The 22034-nt window shown below is 49.2% G+C and overlaps 1 protein-coding gene and 1 long non-coding RNA gene across 2 annotated transcripts in view; both read left to right on the forward strand.

Annotated features, from left to right (window-relative positions):
- The window catches only part of LOC135369367 (phospholipid scramblase 2-like), a 74912-nt gene that overhangs the window by 20597 nt on the left and 32281 nt on the right, over positions 1 to 22034 (forward strand). The gene's annotated exons all lie outside the window — the stretch shown is intronic.
- LOC135369260 (uncharacterized) lies at positions 16025 to 16936 on the forward strand. Its single transcript, XR_010415032.1, has 2 exons — positions 16025 to 16145; positions 16761 to 16936. It is a non-coding gene; the product is annotated as an uncharacterized LOC135369260 (long non-coding RNA).

Raw genomic sequence — 22034 nt, forward strand, 5'->3', positions numbered from 1 at the left:
AATTTTTTTCCTTTGCCGTTGTTCTTGCATGCCAAAGCAGTGACTTGTTATATGCGGTTAGGTTCTCGCAGAGGAAAACCGACGGTGGTAGATCAGGATTTTCACATGTGTCTTGAGTCTTTAGTTGGTGTCTTTTACTCAGCCAGAGATCCCTCAGTTGCCTATCCTTAAAACGTACGATGATGGCAGGAGCTGTGTCGTTCTTTGAAGGGAGTCGATGCGCGGCTTCGATGTCGGCGCGTGAGAGTTGGGAAACTTTAAGCTTATCAGCAACAAGATTAAGAATTTCCAGTACATCTTCCTTGGGACGCAAAAGAACCCCTCGAAGTTCTAGATTGTGGCGCCTGTTGTACTGTTCCATGTCGTTTATCTGTATTTTTAGTGCTGAAACCTCCGCATCCTTTTGTGCTAGAGCGCTTTGAAGGTTCGTCGTGCAGGAGGACAGCTCATTAAGTGAGACCGCGTTTTCGTTAACACGGCTGGCAAGCGCATCATGCTTTAGTGAAAGAGATTCCATTTTTGATTCCAGGATGTCCATTCTACTAAGAACTGTTGAAACTTTTTGGCCAATACTCCGAAGCTCAAGCAAGATTGTCGACAACATGGGATCTTGCGCGCTTGAGGAACCGCTAGGGCTGTGGGTCCTTGCGTCATGCGTTTTACAAGTTGTGCAAACCCAAGTCTCACGATCTTTGCTAGTCATAGCTTTCAATGAATTCTTCGTGAGACCCGAGCATTTGCCGAAGTGATAACGATTTTCACAACTACTACATGTAAGTGAATCCTTATCAATATTTTGCAAACATGACAGGCAGATAGCGGAGTTCTGTGACGACATAGTGGCACACAATTTACAGTCTCGTGGGGAGATTACAGAAAAATCAAAGGTTCCTAATTAGCTCACCTATAAAGATAAGGCAGTGTAAACAGCAAGTACACCAGTTGGTCTCCCCACAAGACTGTGATGTGAAGCAGCAGTGCAGATTCTTAAATAGATCCGCCGGTGAAGGACATGACGTTCGTTGAGGAAGTGACGAGACCGGGATCAGATGTAGGCGATGTCAAAACGAGCGTGCGGGTGCCAATCTATAAAGATAAGGCAGTGTAAACAGCAAGTACACCAGTTGGTCTCCCCACAAGACTGTGCTAGACTAGTAAAAGTTTGATGTTTGCATTTTCACATTTAGGTTAGTCTAAGTGCGCTTGGGCACTTTTCCGTGCACAACTGTGCATTATATAACCAGATAACATCTATTTACAGTAGTTTATTTTTCAACGGCCCCGCAGGGGGCACCGGCTTCGGCTGATGTTTGGTGAGTGGCGCCACCACGGACCCCAGCCCCCAGTCCTAAGGTGTTATCCGTACCGTGCCGAGAGGATGAAAGGCGAAGGGTAGAAGCCTTGAACGGTGGCGATCGGGGTCTTGGTCAACCCCCGGCCGATGGGTTTTCCTTAAAACTCCGGGACCTTCCCACATGTATGAATGTGAAGTGTGGGTGACCAATGGGAACATTCATTTCCTTAACCTCTTATGGTAAAATATTCTTCTCCTTCCTTGATCGCGGGCGGAAAGCGTCCGCGGACCGAAGTTTTCAAACAGGTGTCCGACACCTTCCAAGCTAAATACATAGTTGTCAGTAGTGTGAGCACTGATACTGAGAAAAGCACTCCACTAGGGAGAATGTCGCCGTTCTTCATTCAGAAGGCGGTGGCATCCCTGTCAAAGAATGTGACCGAAATCAAGCGCCTTAGATCGGGTGACTTACTTCTGAAATGCACCTCGGAAGCCGACTGTGAGCGCATACTGAATACACAACAAATGCTCGGAATGAACATAACATCAACCTTGCATAGAACTCTTAATACTTGCCGTGGTGTGGTGTCGCTAGTAGAACTCGTCGATGTCCCTTCAGAAAAGATTCTGGAAAATCTAAAAAAAACAGAAGGTGATTGATGTAAAGAAAATAAAAATCAGGAAAAACAATGAATATATTATGACACGCAACGCAATTCTCACGTTCGACTGCCCGACTCTACCAGAAAGACTGAAGGTAGGATATCTGACTGCAGAAGTTTGGCCATATATTCCTAACCCACTTAGATGTTTTAAATGTGACCGCTTTGGCCATCCTTCCGATGCGTGCAGAGGCTCTGAATGCTGTGCTCGCTGCAGCAAAAAGGCCCACAACTCTAAGGAGTGCAGAGGGCCGGATCACTGCGTCAACTGCGCAGGTGACCACCCTTCATACTCTAGGTCTTGTCCAAAGTGGAAGTTTGAGAAAGAGGTGATGCACATCAAAGTCACACAGAAACTAAGTTATCCAGAAGCCAGGAAGAAGGCATCTCCGTTCCAGTTCCAGAAATCCTTTTCATCTGTCGTTAAAGAGAAACCAAGGATGATCTCATGCGCAACACAGACAGAGAACACAACACAAAGTGAAGAAACATGTACACCTCTCTCTCTCAAACACCACCTCCCGTAACAGTAACAAAAGTTTCGCAATCCTCTTCTGTGGCGTCATTTTCACAGACGCCGCCGTCATCATCGCAAACTGTGGAGGCAAGCTCCATGGAATGCGATGATGACACGAGCTCGCAAGGCTCATTCATGAGCGTGAGCCCACAATCCCAAAGGAAGCCTAAGGGAAATGTTTCACGGAGTGGCTCACTTCCTGATATATCTCCAAAAGAACTAGCGGCTGCTCGGAAGAAAACTCCGAGACAGCCAATAATGGCCCCAAAGAAAAAATAATGAAACTTACCTCAAACAGTACACTCTTCTTCATAGTGCAGACATGTCTTGTACACATCTCCCTCATTTTCTCTATTATGGCAATCCTTCAGTGGAATTGTCGAGGGCTGCTCTCAAATTTTGACGATGTCAGTGACCTTTCGGACAGGTATGATGCACTCTGTTTTGCATTACAAGAGACGTATCTGAATCCACAACACACACAAACGTTCCGGCCATGGAACCTGTTCCGAAAAGATGAAGTTGGTGCAACACGTGCATCTGGTGGTGTTGCTATCCTCACATCAAAGACCATCCCTGCAAAACACCTTCCACTGAAAACAACACTTGAGGCAGTTGCTGTTCAGATTTGCCTTTATGGGGTCCTAACCATATGTTCCTTATATCTACCGCCGTCAGGCCTGGTAGGACAAAAACAACTCGAAAGTCTGTTAGATGAGCTTGTAGTGGACGACGATGACTAGGCTCGCGCCACGCCCCCGCTTTCCATCGGTGGCTCATGCCACGAAATAAATCAGTTTCCTTCCGGCATTCGTTGTGGTAGCTTGCGTTCTTTTGGCTCCCACAAGCTCCCACCACCCTTTCTTTTATTGGGAGATTTCAATGCCCATAACTACTTATGGGGCAGTACAAGGGCGGATAGTCGTGGCAAAATGTTAGAACGGCTATTACTCTCAAGGCCAGTGTGTCTACTCAATACTGGTACACCAACATATGTGAACGCTTCTACACAGACATTCTCTGCAATAGGTCTCTCTCTCTCTCTGTAGCCCATCCGTTTTCCAAATGCTAGACTGGGTAGTGGATGAAAATCCTCGTGGAAGTGACCACTTCCCAGTTACCTTAAAATTACACCTGCTTTCAAATACCCTTGCAACACGTCCACCTCGTTGGAAATTATCAGAGGCAGATTGGGACATGTTTCAGAGAGAAGCCGATCTTTCACTGTCTTCAGTAGTAAGTACTGACCACGATTATCCGGAAACGCACATCTGGCCTGGACGCCATTAATGAGCAATTAGAGCTAATTGGGACCCCCCACATTAACCAGCACCATCCAGGGAGCCATCACACTAATTGGGGAACGTCTATCTTGCGTCCAGACCAGTTGTGCGTTTCCGGATAATCGTGGTCATAAAAAATAAAAAAATAGGCAGAAAATAAAATAAAAAGATAGGAATAGAGTGGAGAGAAACAATTTATTCGAAAATCAACGATGCCGCGGCGAAGAAGCCGCTCCGCAACACCCGAGTGACCAGCGTCCGCCATGTTGGTAGTTTGCACCCAGCAGTTGCAGAGATCGACGACAGGTGGCCACTTAGTTGCAAGGCATCACACCAGATGGCGCCACCATCATAGCTCTAGACGAGAAAAGACAGAACAAGATACTAGCGGCGGGTAAAAATGACAGCACTGCTAAGCAAGTCTAGGCATGCGAGAGAAAAGGTCTAACCGCTACTGCTAAACAGAAAACAGTACACATCGGGGGAAAAGGCTTACGGGGGGACGATCGCTTAGGCCTAACCACAACACTACGCAGCTAACACAAGGCGCACATCGCTAAACATGCGAGAAAAGGCTTAACACGAGCGCGGTCACCGCTAAACACGGCAAACATACGAGGAAAGAGGCTTACGGGGGGGGCGATCGCTTAGGCCTAACCCCAACACTACGCATCTAACACAAGGCGGGAACCACACATCGCTAAACATGCGAGAAAAGGCTTAACACGAGCGCGGTCACCGCTAAACACGGCAAACATACGAGGAAAGAGGCTTACGGGGACGATCGCTTAGGCCTAACCTCAACACTACGCAGCTAACATAAGGCGGGAACCACACATCGCTAAACATGCGTCAACAGGCTTGGACACCGCAAAACAAGTCTAAACATGCGAGAAAAGGCTTAACACGAGCGCGGTCACCGCTAAACACGGCAAACATACGAGGAAAGAGGCTTACGGGGGGCGATCGCTTAGGCCTAACCTCAACACTACGCAGCTAACACAAGGTGGGAACCACACATCGCTAAACATGTGTCAACAGGCTTGGACACCGCAAAACAAGTCTAAACATGCGAGAAAAGGCTTAACACGAGCGCGGTCACCGCTACACACGGCAAACATACGAGAAAAGGAGCGCGTCAAATCACTCACCTTTTCCCCTGCGGCAACTTCCAGGCAGAAACTGAGCGAGCGCGGAGAACACACACGTACGTCTGCTCTCTACGAGATCCAGCCAGAAAGTGAGCGAGCGCGCGGAGCGCACGTCCGTCTTCCGCGACGGTCCGAGAGAAACTGAGAGAGGCGACGCGCAGCGGCCGCTATGGATGCGCGCGCGCCCTCTGCTCCACCCGTCCGCGCATGCGCGCGCGCACGCGCTGCTAGCTCCCTCTGCGCCGGCCGCGGGTGTTTTCGGTTTCGGCTCTCTGCTGCGCGCGCGCTCCTAGCGGCGACGGGTGGCTTTTCAGTTTCGCTTTCATTCTCCGTTCTTTGCGCGCGCGCGCGTTTATCTCTATAAAGGCAGCGCGCACCGCGCTCGCGTCATCACTACATGAAGATGTTCAGCTACCACTCTTTACAAAATTGTTCCCGTACCCACGCTTCTTGGGAAGAAGTGGAGAAGGAATGTTTCAACGGCGAAAGTCCCCGCAACGAGCTCGTCATCACTGCTTTTCGCTACGTGATAGACATGGTAGGCTTTGGCAATATAGGAGAGATCTCGCCGGGGCCGCTGCAGGCGATGGTGCGTCGGATCTACGCCCGTTACAAGAACGTCTGCATAACGGTTCCAGATGGACCCCTGGGACTGATGAGCGAATTTGTGAGCTTGGCCAACGCAGAATTCAACTACATCGCTGCAGACATCGTGGACCTTCTCGCTCATGCCATCGCTCATATTAAGCACACCCTGCGGAAGCAGCGACATTTGCAAGCAGTCTACATCGCCAATTTGGTCACTGATTTATTGAAATACCGATTGGTTATTGACATGCAATGCATTAAACAGTCCGAATAACTTTGACGAGACTCTGCGTGTTCTTTCACTGAAACATCTTTATTGAATACATACAAAGGACTTGGTCGATAGATGCCTGCTCTTTGTTCCACGGTCACTCGATTCACAAAGGCGCTCACGGTCTTCCTTGCCCCAATGCTGTACAAGGAGGGATCCTACTGCTATACAGGAAGGCAGTTTGGCCTAACGGGGAGGATGCTGGACGGCATTTCCTGTGCTGCATGATGTGCTGCATGATGTGCGACGACAGCGGCTATTGGTTCCTGAAAAACAATGTCATACATAGAATACACTCTCACAGCAGAGACGGTGAACTTACATTTTGCTCCACGAAACGCTTCGTGTCGTGGATGGATGGATGGATGGATGGATGGATGGATGGATGCCCCTCGTGGGTTTTCGATCAACCGTAGTAGAACCAGACCGTCTCCTCCCCCTCCTCTCATTGCGCTGATGGCGTCTGTACTTTGGACACCGCGCCTTTGCAATAACGCATAGGATGTCGACGATGTCAACCAAACGAAAAATGAAAGAAGGTTTTAATTTAACCCCAATTTGAAATAATTCTCCCTTTAAGAACTCCTTAATTTTGTATAATCAACATGGTCTCTAATGAAATTCGTGTTATGCACGAATTCTCCCCCCCGTTTTGGAATAATCTAACGAAAAATGAAAGAAGGAGTTCAATTTTGAATAAGGCCAGATTAAAATGTTCCCCCAAATCTTCCCATTACGCCTAATCAGAATTCTCTTACCCATTCCCAATTTTGAGTGGTGCGGATGGTACACCGCAATACCCCATTAAGCCTAATCAGAATTCATGTCGAACATGAATTCTCGTCCCTCCCAATTTTGACTGGGGCGGGGGACGCCCCACAATTCCCCATTAAGCCTAATCAGAATTCATGTTGGACATAAATTCCCATCCCTCCCCAATTTTGAATAATGCGGGCGATGCTCCCCCTAATTTTGAACTTCGCGGAGTCTAATCGGACCTCATGTTAGGCATGAAGTCCCTCCCCCAATTTGAAATAATTCTCCTGTGTGCACCTAGCAAATAGAGAAAAGGAGGCATTAATCAAACATCGATCTAAACACATACAAATGCACTTACCTCCGGCGCAAGCAGACCGAACGTTGTGGTGGTGGTGGTGACATCGTCGACATCATCATCTTTAACTGCGGCCTATCCCACGCTCGCTTTTATACGCAGGATCTGTGGTTTCCTATTCTTCTATTGTATTGGGGCAGAGAGAGAGAGAGAGAGTCGCGTGATGCGAAAGACGATATGCGTTTATTGGCTGACGTGTTTACATGGGTGCTTCATGGTCTTCTATAAGAACCCAGGGATCCAATCTAGTAATAAAGAACCAGAATAAGGATTCTACGAACAAAAACCACAATCGAAAAACACTCACGGTATTTGACTCGCCATCCAGCGTTCAGCGAGTTCTCTCCAACCCGCTGCACTCGCTCTGTTCCACTGGTGCACCAGGGAGTAGAGGAGGTGCTCCGCTTCCCCGAAGCTTAAAGGAGCAGTACCTTCTAGCGGTAAAGTATGCTCCTCTAAGCTTCGGGGCACTCTGAAAAAGAGCTCCCCCTCTAGTCCCCGCTGCACAGCGATTTCTTGCCACTCCCTGCCGTAGCACGCCATGAGCACTTCTGTGGTGGCCGTCTCAATGTCTTCTTCGCCTACGATGGCGAACGCTTGCAAAAACGTCTCCATATCCAAGCGGGGCACATCTCCCCCCGCACCGGGGATCAGCTGGAAAAATAGCTGCACAATGTGTGTCACAGTGAAACCTACAGAGGAACGTTAGGTATTAGAAAATAACTATTTCTAAACAAGAAGAGATAGAGAAAAACTTACCAAACGGCGGACGAATGTGGACCAGAAGGTCCAAAATCGTCTGGAACGTATGCAGCATTTTCTCGGGACTCTTGATTCGAGAATAGTGGACAAGGGGGGTACAGGGGATGACCATCTTATAGTACAGGGTTCTCACGCTCGCACTAACCCCATTCACGTCATATCCATCGATTACGTAAATCCGCCACTTTGCTTCTGTGACAAGATGCCGCCCTTTGTTCCTCCAATATCGTGCGAGGAGGAGGAGGAGGAGGAGGAGGGGAGACACAGGGGGTTCGAGACCAGACACGTCCAAGGACTACAAAGACGGAGAGAGAGAGAGAGAGAGAGAGACGACCCGCTGTCACATCCTGTGTAACCGTCCCAGAGTGGGATTCGAACCCAGGATCCTTCTACACTGGGCGCGACACACTAACCACCAATCTAATTTGTACTGCGTGACGTTTTTCGTATTGCGGGGTTCGTGTCTACACACGTCACAACATGTTCAAACATGTCCAAACATGTTCAGACACGTTCAATGACGTCATAGAGAGAGAGAGGAAGTAGTGTGTCCAGGGACGACTTCGTCGCCTGTGTCTAAACACGTCCAAACATGTTCAGACACGTTCAATGACGTCATAGAGAGGGTGAGAGAGGAACGAGTGTGTCCAGGGGCGACTTCGCCGCCCATGTCCAAACATGTTCAAACACGTCTTAACATGTTTAAACACGTTCAATGACGTCATAGAGAGTGAGAGGCAAAGCTTTACTATAAATGTCGAAGCGAATGGTCGATCGTCATTCCATCATGATCAGCTTGGTAGATCCTCGTAAGTAATACCCATGACGTCAGCATCATCATCGTCGAAATGTTTGAAGAGTTTCGTTTCCAGTGTACAACACTTTTGCTGCACGTGAAGTCGGTGTTTTCCCGCCTCACATATTTCGGGAGATTGGCAGGGCCCGCTTCTTCTGCACCAATTGCGGTGGATTGTGGTCCAAAGGTACGCTTCCTCGTTATTTTTTTTTATACGTTCTATAATCGTTCACTTTTTTTTTTCCAGAGCAAAAGCATTGGACGGACCGATTGATTCGCCCGTTTCTCGGTTGTCGGACGGTACCGTTCGACGTACGTTGCGAAGGACTTCGACTATTGAAGGAAGATGGAGAAGATGGACCATCAGTGTCACTCTGTGACTGAAGAAGATTGTACGTGTGTGTGTGTTTGAGATATAAAAACATGCGTTTCTCACACTCCTTTCGTTGCAGATTACGAATGGCTACTGACGGGAGATCTACCCCTGGTCCTAACCTTCAAGCCTCCTCCAAAGACCTTCTTTTTGCGAATCGGCGATCAACTGACTACCTGTCGCTGCGGTGGACTCTGGTCGAGAAACCACAGCCATTGGTTAGACTCGAGCCTTCGTCCGTATTTGGGCTGCCTTCCCGGCTACGAAACCAAAGCTGGAGCCTAATTCGTGTGTAACGAGAAATAAAAAAAGGTTGTCTACTCTCATTCCGTCTCAGTCATGATGACGCCCGAGCAGAGGTTTGCCACCTTTGTGCAAACGCGAATGTATCGGGACTTGCTGCGATTACGCGATTATATTCACTGTGATAGCTGCGAGGGAGACTTTCGCTCGATTCTCAAGACGATACCCCTACGTCTGTTCACCGTCAGTGGGAAGATTGCAAAGAAAATGAAGCGTTTCGTAGATTACAAGCTCGAGCTGCTGGAAAAGTATAGACGAGGAGAGACAGTCGACCCGTGTCTCATCAACGCGGGTTTCAATCGACCTATCGTCCGTCGCTACTGGCTTCTCCACACATCCCTCGACGTCACGGTGCAGACCGGCGACGACGGCGGTGAGCGTCGGGTCAGCACGTTGGAAGATCGTCTTGCAAGGGTCTTGTGTATGTCGTGAAAAAATAAATAGTCTATTTTTTACGAAACGAGTTCGCTCACGAGGAGACGTTTTATTGTTTCGTCATTCTCTTCGAGGTTACAGGAAAACATGGATACACAACTTTTCAAGCTGTAGCGTTTCGACATGCGCGTGGCTACGTAGATACAAAAAAGCCCGCAGTAAGGCGAAAAAGGCGATTGAATACACTTGTCGTTATACTCGCCCACTACAGGTAAAGTCCTTCGAAGGTTTGCTTCGATGGGGGGAAGTCCGTAGCTGTCGAAAAACACGGTAGACCCGTCGTAGTTTTTCAGGTAGAGCACCCAGTGCTGCCCGCGCCTTCTTCGCTCTTCCGTATTGATGATTAAATAACCGGGCTTGCGTAAAACGAAGGCTTCGTTTGAAGCGCAAATGCCTCTAAGCATGGAGGAAGCGAGGGGGTTCAGGGACACGAGTTCCAAGATGTCGCTCTCGTACATCTTTTTTTTATGGGAAGGTGACCGTACGGTCCTTGTCGACGTACATGAGCTTGGGACACTCGGAAATCAAGAGGACGGTGACCGCGTGTGGAAGGGCTTTAGCGAAGCGTAATTGCAGGCGAACGTTTCCTTTTCGCCACTCGTTCAAATGCGAAGGAGAAGAACACTTGTCCACGTCCAAGTTAAAGTAGAGAAGGAACCCGTTCGTTTTAAATCGCTCGTAGCTATACTTGAAATGTTTCTCTCCCAGTTCTTGCAAGAAGTTAAAGTAGGGAATTTTGACGAGGTCGTTCTGAAAGTCGTACTCGGCTCGCACTTGCTGGCCGTCCACGGAGAGCATCGAATGAGACAGGTCGTAATGACGGAATTTGTAGGGGTTCGATTGGATGTCGCCGAGAAAGTCGGACGTGGCGAGCAGGGCGACGCATAATTTGGAAGGTACCCTTTCGGGGTAAACGTTTTCAAAGTGAGCGTCCAAGCTCCCGGCACTCAAGCTCCGCACCTTGGTTTCCAATCCGCGTAACACGTAGATGGCCGGCGTGGTCTGAAGCCGCCGCTCGTATTCCAAAAATAGGGAAGGTGCCAGCGTCACCTTTTTCAAGTGTAACGTCATTTCTTTAATGTCCACCTCGTAATTGTACGTTTTCTTGTCTTTGGGGACCGATACGAGTTTAAATTCGTCGTTGTCTAACAGGAAAACGACGCGAATTTCGACGGCAGGTACCATCAGGCGCGGCTGTTGAAACAGGTCGGTATTGATCTGTCCGACCAGGTTAAAGTATTTTCCACCCTTCGTCGCTTCGTAACGTTGTTTCGGACCGCGAGAAGAGACGTCGTAATCGTCCTTTAAATGTTCGTCGTCCTCGACATAGAGTCCAGCCGCGTGCACTGTTTCTTGAGCCATGGGCGTGGAATGAAGCACGACGTCCAAAATACTCCTGTAGGCGTACAACTCGTTGGAACTGACGAGCTTGTTGTTCGCGTAAACGGTGACCGTCTTAAACATGCCGCTCAACAGGTGGTTTATTGGGAAAACGACATCTTTCTCGTCCATTTCTTCCCCGTCGTCGCGAACAATGCGCACGGTCAAAGACACGAAACTGCCGTAGAGATCCAAGTGTGCCCTTTGCAAATTTTGAATACAAAACTCGATCACAGAATTATTTACCCCGTTGACCGGATAAAAGAGTTGGTACGAAGTATCTTCCACGCCGTATTGAATGGAAGGGGGTTCGAATATCATCACGTCACTCGTAAGACAATGCGGTGACCGTTGCGTCTGTATTTTTGCTTTCGTTGACGTCATGATGGACGGAGCGCGCACAGCGGATGTGTGACCTTCACGGCGTACCAAAGATATCTGCAGGTGCGTCGTGTGTCGGCGCCTTTTGTTGTCGTTTGCGGCGTTTCTTTCCATTGTTGTTGTTTCCAGAGCCCTCCATGGAATCCAGCACGTCTCTCCCCATTGCTATGGCCGTCTTTTTTACTGCGCGCGATATTCCTTCGCCATCGGCCAAATTCCGCGCCAAGCGCTTCAACGTTCTCTTGGCGATCGGTTTTATTTGCTGCCAGATGGGAACGATAAACTTGGATATGTTGCTCAACACACCGCCCCCTCGTTGGAAAAGGGGGTCCCGTGTACACGGGAAGTATTTTGGGGGAATTACGGTACATATTTGAAATGCAACGTTAGATTGGTTCTGCCTTTGGACCGCAACGGCAAACGTCTTCCCGTTTCGTCCGCGAGAACGATCGTCACTGAAGGAATTTCGAATTGAGACAGGTTAAAATACTGGATGTTATCTAACGTGTAGGTGACGACGTGCTTGTCTTTCTCGTAATAAAAGGGTAGTATTTTTAATATCGGTTTTTTCCCGCTCCCCACGTACGTGGGTTCCACGATATCCGTGTACACGATTATGTCGTGAAACGGGGGTTCCAGGAGTACCTCGACGGAGCTCGTGGCATCCTCATCCCCCGTGAACACGGTACGCGATTCGAAGCCCAAAAGCACGGCCAGGTACTCGGAAAGTCTTAGGGTGGAGGTGCCCTCGGAAAGCCGAATTTTACATTTCTGTTCGGTTCCGTCGAAGCTGAAGCGCGCGCGTTCGCCTACGCGCTGATTAATCGCATTTAGAAGTGCTTGCGGCGTCGCATAATAGCCGGGAGGCAGATGTACTTGCAAAGATCGAGGAATTTTCGTCTTGATCGTGAAAGAAAATTGACGCGCTACGGGGAAAGAGACGCGTAGCGTTTCTTCGTGTCCCTCGACGGGTGTGAGATGTAGCAGCTTGACAAAGGGTTCCGGTACGTGCAACCCTTTCGGTGTTTTCAGAGAGTACACGTTATCCGCGAATTCTAGCGAGGCGTCCAGCTTGTGCGTCTGGAAATACTTGTTGAGTGTGTTCCGTAGGGACGTGGTTTCCGAATTCAGAGTGACGTCACCGAAAGCGACGGCGGCTGCGGCGTGCTCCAATAAGATGGAGGTGGCTTCGCGTTCGCTCAATTTGGGGGGTTTCACCGCACGACCTGCTTCGCGGGACGCTAGCGAGGCGTCGAGCGCTTGCGCGAGCCGAGGGTCCAATTCCACGGCTTTCACGTCCACGGGTAAGACGAAGTCGTATCGCGATTTATTGTACGCGAAAGAAACGTCGAATTCCGAAAGGGCTTTTCCCAAATCCCTCTCGAGATCCTAGGTGACACGAAAAGTTCTGCCGGCTTCCACCGTGTCCTCGAAAGAAACCTCGATTTTCGCATCTTGCCTTTCGTACCCGATATTTAAAAAATCGTTACTTATGCTGAGATCCATCAGACCGACTTTATACCGATTCGAGAGCTGAAGCGGACTATCGAAAGCTACCGTGAAGGCGTTGAGTTTATTCGAGGGAAACTTATCCATGCTGGCGTTCGAGAGCAGATGGACGTAGATGTCCGACATCATTTCCCAATCTTGACCACGTCGCTGCTCGGAACCCAACTGTCGTGTTCTTTGTCGTAACCGAACCAGCGAACCAAGGAGAAGCTCTGACCGTTCAGTTGCTTCTTTCTCAGCACTTTCGTTACTGGCCAAGGCTGATTGGCGTCTCGGGTTACGACGAGTACCTCCTCCGGGTAGAAAGATCCGTCCACTTCCTTACCCCGGTAATCTTCCAGGTGTACGACGGGAGGAGAGGTGTCTCTCAGGCGGGAGACGGTGAAAATCTGAGGCGACCAACTCCCTTGCGAGCTCTTATGAAAACCTTTTCTGTGAAGTAGGACCCTCACTTTATCCCCCAGTTTGAGCTTCTTTTTCACGGAGGGTACGACGGGCTTCCCATTTATCTTATTGAACAGCGCCAATTCGTTTTCGGGCGTGACTTCGGACGGGCTGATGCCCAAAGTCCTGTGTTTGGTGGTGTTGTAGTCGCGCACGATCTTGGGAAGCGCGGAAACGAAGTGGTATTTTCCCGTTACTCTAAAATAACGGAATATTCTGTCGCGTAAAGTGCGTATGACGCGCTCTGCCTGCGACGCTTTGATTACTGGAGAGAACGTAGAATACATCTGTACCTTCTTTCGTGAGAGATACTCCTTGACGGTCTTGTTGTAGAATTCCCCGCCTCTGTCGCAAAAGATGCGTGTAGGTACGTTACCTCCCCGAAAAAGTCTTATCATGGCCCTTTTCATTTCGGCGGGGCGCTTCGTCTTTAGCGGGAGGGTGCGCAGAAAGCGGGAGAGGGAATCGATTGCCACGAGAATGTAGCGGTAGCCACCGTTGAATCTCTTGTATTTTGAAAAATCGGCGAGGTCCATTTGCCACACGTCGTTGATCTTGAGCGCGATGATGCGTCTCCTATTAAACTTTCTTCTGACCGGATGGTGAAGCGTGTAGGCATCCAGCTTTCTGAGAATGGCGAGAGCCTTCCTTTTGCTCAAGTGATGCGCTTTTCTATAGCGTTCCACACCCCCCAAACCACCCTCTGGTTTCTCATATCCCTCCATAAGTCGTCCACGCAATGGAGGCCTGCTGCTGCTGCTGCTGCTGTTGAGGCTCGCGAGATTTGGGTAGAGAAATCAGACGCAATAGTTTCGAGACTTTGGGGAACCAGGAAGGTTTCTTTCCCGTCTTACGTTGCAACAAATAATTGACGAGTTCGTAAACGGAGGAGTGTCTGATGGGCTTGCCCGACACGGAGACACAACCCTCGCGATCCCAGGAAAGAACCTTCTTTAATTCCGAGACGACCCTTTCCGCTTCCTCTTCGTCCACCTCTGGAGAGAGGAGCGAATAGTCAAAGTCATTTGTAGCGTCGGACGCCTTGTTTTTATTGTCGTAGGGGTCAAATCCGTACTGCTTGAGTATGCGATACAGTGCTTGCAGTATGAGTTTCACTTTGACGTCGTCACTCTCCTTCGAGGAAAGAATGTTTCCGATGGAGGAGGTCACTTCAATTCTCTTGGCCATTGGCGAAAAGGTTCAACACGGCGGAAAGCAGGAGAGGAACCACCGACGAAAGAACGCCCTGCCCTCGCTGCTGAGACAGATAGCGCTTCAAACGTTGCGGATTCTTGTGAATCTTTTTGTAGGCGAGCCGTCGTAAAAAGCGTTTGTGCTTCTTCAAACGCGCGAACGTATCTGGAGCTAGAGCCACCTTTCCGTTCAATACATTGAGGCAAATTTCGGAGAGGTGTTTCATGTCGGACGAGGACGAACGTCGGCGGCGTGGAGGGGGTAGAGTGGAGAGTACTTTGAGTAAAGTGAGGTGAGGGCGGAGATTCATTTCGGAGCGTAGATATATTGACGTTCTCCCGGAAGATATTGCTACGCAACCTGTGATCCTCGTGCGTATAGTTGTGAAGATCCACGAGTAAATATGCGTGGGGCGACGACATCGCTTGTTTATATGCGTCCAGAAAATACTCCAATCTTTTTCTGCCAAATAGCTGTTGGCCGAAATGTTCCATCTGGTGCACGCTGCGCACGGTGCGCCACAGGACGACGTAACTGGCGTTGTAGGATATTGTTCTAAAATGGCTACTGTCGAAAAAGATGTTTTGAACGAGTAAGAAGATCGACGCGTTGGCGTGGTGAGAACCCCGAATGAAAAGATCGGTCACCTCCTTCAAGGAACCGGCGTCGGTCATGTGATCGTCGACGACGATCAGCGTAGCGCGCGACGTGTCCCACTCTCGCGGTAGCTCCTTGGTAAATTTTACGGAGTCCCCGAATTCGTCCTGCATGCTCGGCGAAGCATATTTCTGCACGTAGAATATTTGTGACGGAGGCTTGTCTACCACGTCGTTCAGGTTCCTCAACACGTTAGCAACGAACGTAGATTTGCCGCACATGGAGGGGCCGCTTAAGATACAGCGAAAGGGATGACGGAAACGAAAAGGTTCGGAGGAAGACATGTTGCGTGCGTACACGTTGCACAAAGAGAAAGAAGAGACTGAGACTCGAAGAGAAATGCATCACTTTTTATTTACACATCCTCGTCGTCGTCCTCTACATCGGAACTGCGTTCCCAATACAGATTGTCCAGGCTAAAGTTGGACTTCTTTTTCGCCAGTCTGTCCGCCGCTAAGATGCGGTCGAGCGTCTTCATCTTGTCCTGACACATTTCTTGACGTGCTTGCAACCATTCCAGACGGTGGACTTGAAAGGCTTCCTCCACGATGCCGCGTATAAATTCGCGAAGTTCTTCGTTTTTTGTCTTTTCCTTGCGACGACGAGAAACGCAGGAGAATAAACCACACATGGCGTTTTCCACGTATCGGTCAGAATGATGACGCGAGCGCGGTGCGCGCTGCCTTTATAGAGATAAACGCGCGCGCGCAAAGAACGGAGAATGAAAGCGAAACTGAAAAGCCACCCGTCGCGCGCGCGCGCAGCAGAGAGCCGAAACCGAAAACACCCGCGGCCGGCGCAGAGGGAGCTAGCAGCGCGCGCATGCGCGGACGGGTGGAGCAGAGGGCGCGCGCGCATCCATAGCGGCCGCTGCGCGTCGCCTCTCTCAGTTTCTCTCGGACCGTCGCGGAAGACGGACGTGCGCTCCGCGCGCTCGCTCACTTTCTGGCTGGATCTCGTAGAGAGCAGACGTACGTGTGTGTTCTCCGCGCTCGCTCAGTTTCTGCCTGGAAGTTGCCGCGGGGGAAAAGGTGAGTGATTTGACGCGCTCCTTTTCTCGTATGTTTGCCGTGTTTAGCGGTGACCGCGCTCGTGTTAAGCCTTTCTCGCATGTTTAGACTTGTTTTGCGGTGTCCAAGCCTGTTGACGCATGTTTAGCGATGTGTGGTTCCTGCCTTGTGTTAGCTGCGTAGTGTTCAGGTTAGGCCTAAGCGATCGTCCCTGTAAGCCTCTTTCCTCGTATGTTTGCCGTGTTTAGCGGTGACCGCGCTCGTGTTAAGCCTTTTCTCGCATGTTTAGCGATGCGTGGTTCCCGCCTTGTGTTAGCTGCGTAGTGTTGGGGTTAGGCCTAAGCGATCGCCCCCCCGTAAGCCTCTTTCCTCGTATGTTTGCCGTGTTTAGCGGTGACCGCGCTCGTGTTAAGCCTTTTCTCGCATGTTTAGCGATGTGTGGTTCCCGCCTTGTGTTAGCTGCGTAGTGTTGTGGTTAGGCCTAAGCGATCGTCCCCGTAAGCCTTTTTCCCCGATGTGTACTGTTTTCTGTTTAGCAGTAGCGGTTAGACCTTTTCTCTCGCATGCCTAGACTTGCTTAGCAGTGCTGTCATTTTTACCCGCCGCTAGTATCTTGTTCTGTCTTTTCTCGTCTAGAGCTATGATGGTGGCGCCATCTGGTGTGATGCCTTGCAACTAAGTGGCCACCTGTCGTCGATCTCTGCAACTGCTGGGTGCAAACTACCAACATGGCGGACGCTGGTCACTCGGGTGTTGCGGAGCGGCTTCTTCGCCGCGGCATCGTTGATTTTCGAATAAATTGTTTCTCTCCACTCTATTTCTATCTTTTTATTTTATTTTCTGCCTATTTTTTTTATTTTTTATGACCACGATTATCCGGAAACGCACAACTGGTCTGGACGCGAGATAGACGTTCCCCAATTAGTGTGATGGCTCCCTGGAGGGTGCTGATTAATGTGGGGGGTCCCAATTAGCTCTAATTGCTAATTAATGGCGTCCAGGCCAGATGTGCGTTTCCGGATAATCGTGGTCAGTACTTACTACTGTCTTCTACTCAAGGTATGGGTGTTGAACAAATGAGCAACATGATTACAGACACGATCATAAGGGCAGCCACTAATTCCATTCCGCAAACATCCGGTCGTCTCCCCAAATGCCCAAAGCCTTGGTGGACGAGTGATTGCGAGGTAGCTCGTAAAGAACAAAACCGTGCATGGGGTACCTTTCGAAGGTACCCTACAACAACAAATTTAATTCTACTTAAAAAAGCCAGGGCAAAAGCAAGGCGGATACGAAGAGAAGCTAAACGTGAATCGTGGAGAAATTTTGTATCCTCTTTAAGTACGAAGACTCCCTCAAAAACTGTATGGGACAGACTCAGGAAAATCAAGGGTGAATATGCCAGCTTTACTGTCCCATTGTTACAAATGGCACAACGTGTCAGAACATGGATGAACAGGGCAATGCTCTTGGTGAGCATTTTCAGGGGGTTTCGAGCTCCTTGCATTATAGTAGCGACTTCTTAAAAATCAAACAACAGAAGGAGAAACATAATTTTCCTAGTGGAGCTTACGACAAGTATTGTTACAATATGCCTTTTACAATGATAGAATTGTTAAGGGCAATTTCATCATCAAAAATTACAGCGCCTGGACCAGATCGAATAACTTACTCCGTGCTACAGCATTTGTCAAACACTTCTCTGGAAAGTCTTCTTGATTTCTTTAATACTGCATGGCAAAGGGGACATATCCCTTCTCGATGGAAGGTTGCAACCGTTATCCTGCTTTTAAAACCAGGAAAAGATGCATCAAATCCATCAAACTATAGGCCTGTAGCACTCACACGTTGTCTCGGGAAGACTTTTGAGCGAATGGTGAATAACCGTCTCATACACTATCTTGAGGCATTGACCAATATCAGTGTGGATTTCGGACGGGGTGTTCCACTACGGATCATCTTGTTCGTTTAGAAACATTCATACGCGAAGCCTTTGTACGAAAACAACATTGTGTGTCTGTTTTTTTTATCTTGAAAATGCCTATGATACCGCATGACGATATAGAATCTTGCTTGATTTGCATTCATGTGGAATACGTGGTCGTATGTTCCACTGCATCGCCGACTTCCTTCAAGGAAGATCGTTCAGGGTCCAACTCGGCACAACCCTTTCGCGTCCTTTTGTACAGGAGAATGGTGTTCCACAAGGATCTGTTTTTAGCGTTACTCTATTTATTCTTAAAATGAACACTATCGCTAAGGTAACACCCACCTCAGTCAAGTACTCGCTCTATGTTGATGATGTCCAAATATCTTATTCTTCCTGCAACCTAGCCATGTGCGAAAGAGAGCTGCAGCTCACAATTAACAGGCTAACTAAATGGTCCAGTGAAAATGGCTTTAAATTCTCCCCAGACAAGACCGTATGTGTACCATTTTCAAGAGTTCGAGGAATGTCTCCCGAGCCATCACTTAAAATGAACGGCAGTGATCTTGTTGTAGGGACAGAATGTAAATTTCTAGGTCTAGTCTTTGACAAAAAGCTTACTTTCCTTCCCCACATAAAAATATTGAAGGCTAAATGCGTAAAATCTTTTAACCTTTTAAAAGTCATGTCTCACAGATCTTGGGGGGCAGACTGAGAAACATTGTACAAGATCTACATGTCTACAGTTCGATCCAGGCTGGACTATGGATGTGCAGTTTATGCATCGGCTCGCCAATCTGTCCTAAAGTGCTTAGATCCTATACATCATCAGGGCTTGCGACTGGTCCTCGGAGCATTCCGAACGTCACCCGTTCAAAGCTTATACGTCGAATGCAATGAGTGGTCTCTAGGAAGGCGACGAGCTTATCTTAGTGTCATGTACGCACTGAAGATTCGTACATATCCACAACATGTGGCGATCTCATGCGTTACAAGGACGTCTTTTGAACAACTGTTCCCGGCGTCGGGAACTTGGCGCCCCCATCGCCCGGCAGCCGCCGCAGTAGCCCCCTCCTGCACTCACGGTTGGGTCGCCGCAGGAGGGAGACCCCCACGTATAGCTGTGCGTGGCTTTCCCATGTCTGGGGAAAGGGGGATCCTGGCAGTTGAGTGGACTTGGAGGTTTAGTTGGACCCTTCGGGGCACCTCCGGGAAAGCAACACACTGCTTTGGCCCCTGCTTCCCATAGACGGATGGTCCTGGAAGGCCCGGCCAGGACTATTCAGCTAGTCGCCACCTCCCCTTTCATTGCTTTCTCTTTATCTTCTCCCCCTTGCTCCCTTTCTCTTTTCACCTTCTTTGGCGGCAAGGGTCAACCTTGGGCAGTCTTTCACCCTCCAGAAGCTGCACGTGGGTATAGTGTGAACGTACCTGCTACGGCGCTAAGCGCGGTCCCCTGGTTCGGCTCCGTGGTGGGCGGCAGGACTTTTACACCGAATAGTTCATTATATGTATGGCTTCTAATTCTTTACCACCCAATTATCGGAGCCTGAAAAGGTCCCGCACCGAGCATAAGAGTACCTTCCTATACAGACCTGAACCTGAACCACGGTATGCAAAGTTTCTCGTGGTACACTCCAAAGACGAAACAAAACCACTTTCGAAAATGTCACCATTTGCAGTTGCTAAAGCATTGGAAAGTGTAGTTGGCAAGGACTACAGCGCCAAGAAGCTGAGCAGTGGTGGCATTCAAGTGCAAGTGGAGAAAGTGGAGCAAGAGGGTTTATCGCTTTTCAAGTGGAGAACCGAAAACAAAGTAATGCACTGTATTCCCTCACCCACATCGGAGAAACAGCTGTAACCGTAGGCTCTCACCGCACTTTGAACATCGTAAGAGGTGTGATATCTGAGAGTGAACTACTTGAGTGCTCAGACTCTGAACTTGAGGAAGGGCTGGCTGACGAGGGTGTAGTCTCGGCAAAACGAATCGTGATGCGCAGAGATGGGAAAGAGATTCCCCCGAAACATGTAGTCCTGTCTTTCAAGCTCCACAGTCTTCCATCAACAATCAAAGCTGGCTATCTAAACTGTCATGTGAGGACATATATCTTCAATCCGAGACGCTGCTACAAGTGCCAGAAGTTTTGCCACGGTTCGCATGTGTGCCGTGGACAGGCTGTCTGTGCAAGGTGCGCTGGCAAAGACCACTCGTCAGAGACATGCTCAAATGATATCCGTTGCACCAACTGTGAAGGTAGCCACCCCGCGTACTCCAGATCCTGTCCTTTCTGGCAGGAGGAGAAACAGGTTCTCAAAATAAAGATCGAACAAAACGTCACGTACCGAGCGGCGAGAGCCCAGTTACAGTTCCAGAAGAAAGGAACTTTCTCTGATGTGGTGCGCAGGGGAGTGGCACCACTCAGAGTTTCAGTGGAGACCCAGACCTCCGGACCTCCACACCACACTCCCCAACTCCAAGAGAAGGTCACAGAGGTGCTTCCTCCAGTGGCCACACAGCCAATCAGCGAGGGAGAGGCCGCCACAACCTCAAAGGAGGTTGTTGCATCTCCCTCCGTTTGGGACGGGATTGCCAAGGGCCCGTCCCAAAGTACAAGTCAAGACATGGATGTCGATGATGACGACTGCTTATCGCAGAAGTCGTCATCGAGTCTTCCAAGTACTACTTCGTCCTTGGGCAAAGAGCAGAGAAAGAGAAACACCGGCAGAGGACGGGGTCTGAAAGGCAAAGAACAGCAAAAGGCCCCTCCACCAAGGATACAAGTTCCTTGATTCTCCACATTCATGTTTCAACATTTCGCAGGGTCTTCACGCTTTCAGGTTGCGTTTCAGTCCTTGCTGATCCCCTTCTTCTGCTTACTCCTAATGAGTTCCAGTTGCAAGAGTATCGTTCAGTGGAACTGTCGTGGTCTTCTGGGGAATCTTGATGACATCCATGATATATCAGACAGACACAGTGCTATCTGTTTCTGTCTTCAAGAAACTAATCTGAACTTTGAAAATCCATGCCACCTCCGACGGTGGAACGTATACAGAAAAGGCCGAACGAATGCTGCACGTGCTTCTGGAGGTGCGGCCATCCTCACGGCGAGAGCACTCCCCACGAGAGATGTCCCACTTTCTACAAATCTTGAGGCTGTTGCAGTGCAGATTTGCACTGACCGTGTGATGACGGTGTGTTCTCTGTACCTGCCACCATCAGCTAAGGTTGAAGAAAAGCAACTTCAAGACCTTCTCAGACAGCTGCCACAGCCTTTTCTGCTGCTTGGAGATTTTAATGCACACCATCCTCTGTGGGGTTGCTCAAAAGTGGACACACGAGGTAGGATGTTAGAGAAAATGCTAACATCTTTGCCAATCTGCCTTCTCAACACAGGGAGTGCAACACATGTCAATTCGGCTTCACAGACTTTTCCCAGCTATCGACATTTCACTATGTAGTCCATCTGTATTCCAAGACATTTCATGGACAGTTGCCGACAGTCCTTACAGTAGCGACCACTTCCCTCTTGTATTAAAATTCAATCAACTGGCAGCTACCCTCACTACCCGACCACCCCGTTGGAAAACAATTTGCCGATTGGGGCTCCTTTAAACAAGAAGCCATTCTGTCAGCAGAATCAGTTCATGGACTCGGCATTAATGAAGCAAATGACATTATTACAGACATTATTATTGACGCAGCCACTAAATCCATTCCGCAATCTTCAGGTCGTCTTCCTAGACGCTGCAAGCCCTGGTGGACGAGTGATTGTGCGAACACCAGACGGGAGCAGAACCGTGCATGGGGTAAGTTTAGACGATACCCAACCCCAGCAAACTTACTCGCTTTTAAAAGAGCCCGTGCGAAAGCAAGGTGGACACGGCAACAAGCGAAACGGCAATCTTGGGAAAATTTCGTATCCACCTTAAATAGTAGCACTCCATCCAAGTTTGTATGGGACAGACTGAAAAAAATCAGAGGC

Source organism: Ornithodoros turicata, chromosome 9 (assembly GCF_037126465.1).
Source record: "Ornithodoros turicata isolate Travis chromosome 9, ASM3712646v1, whole genome shotgun sequence".
Taxonomy (NCBI): Eukaryota; Metazoa; Arthropoda; class Arachnida; order Ixodida; family Argasidae; genus Ornithodoros; species Ornithodoros turicata.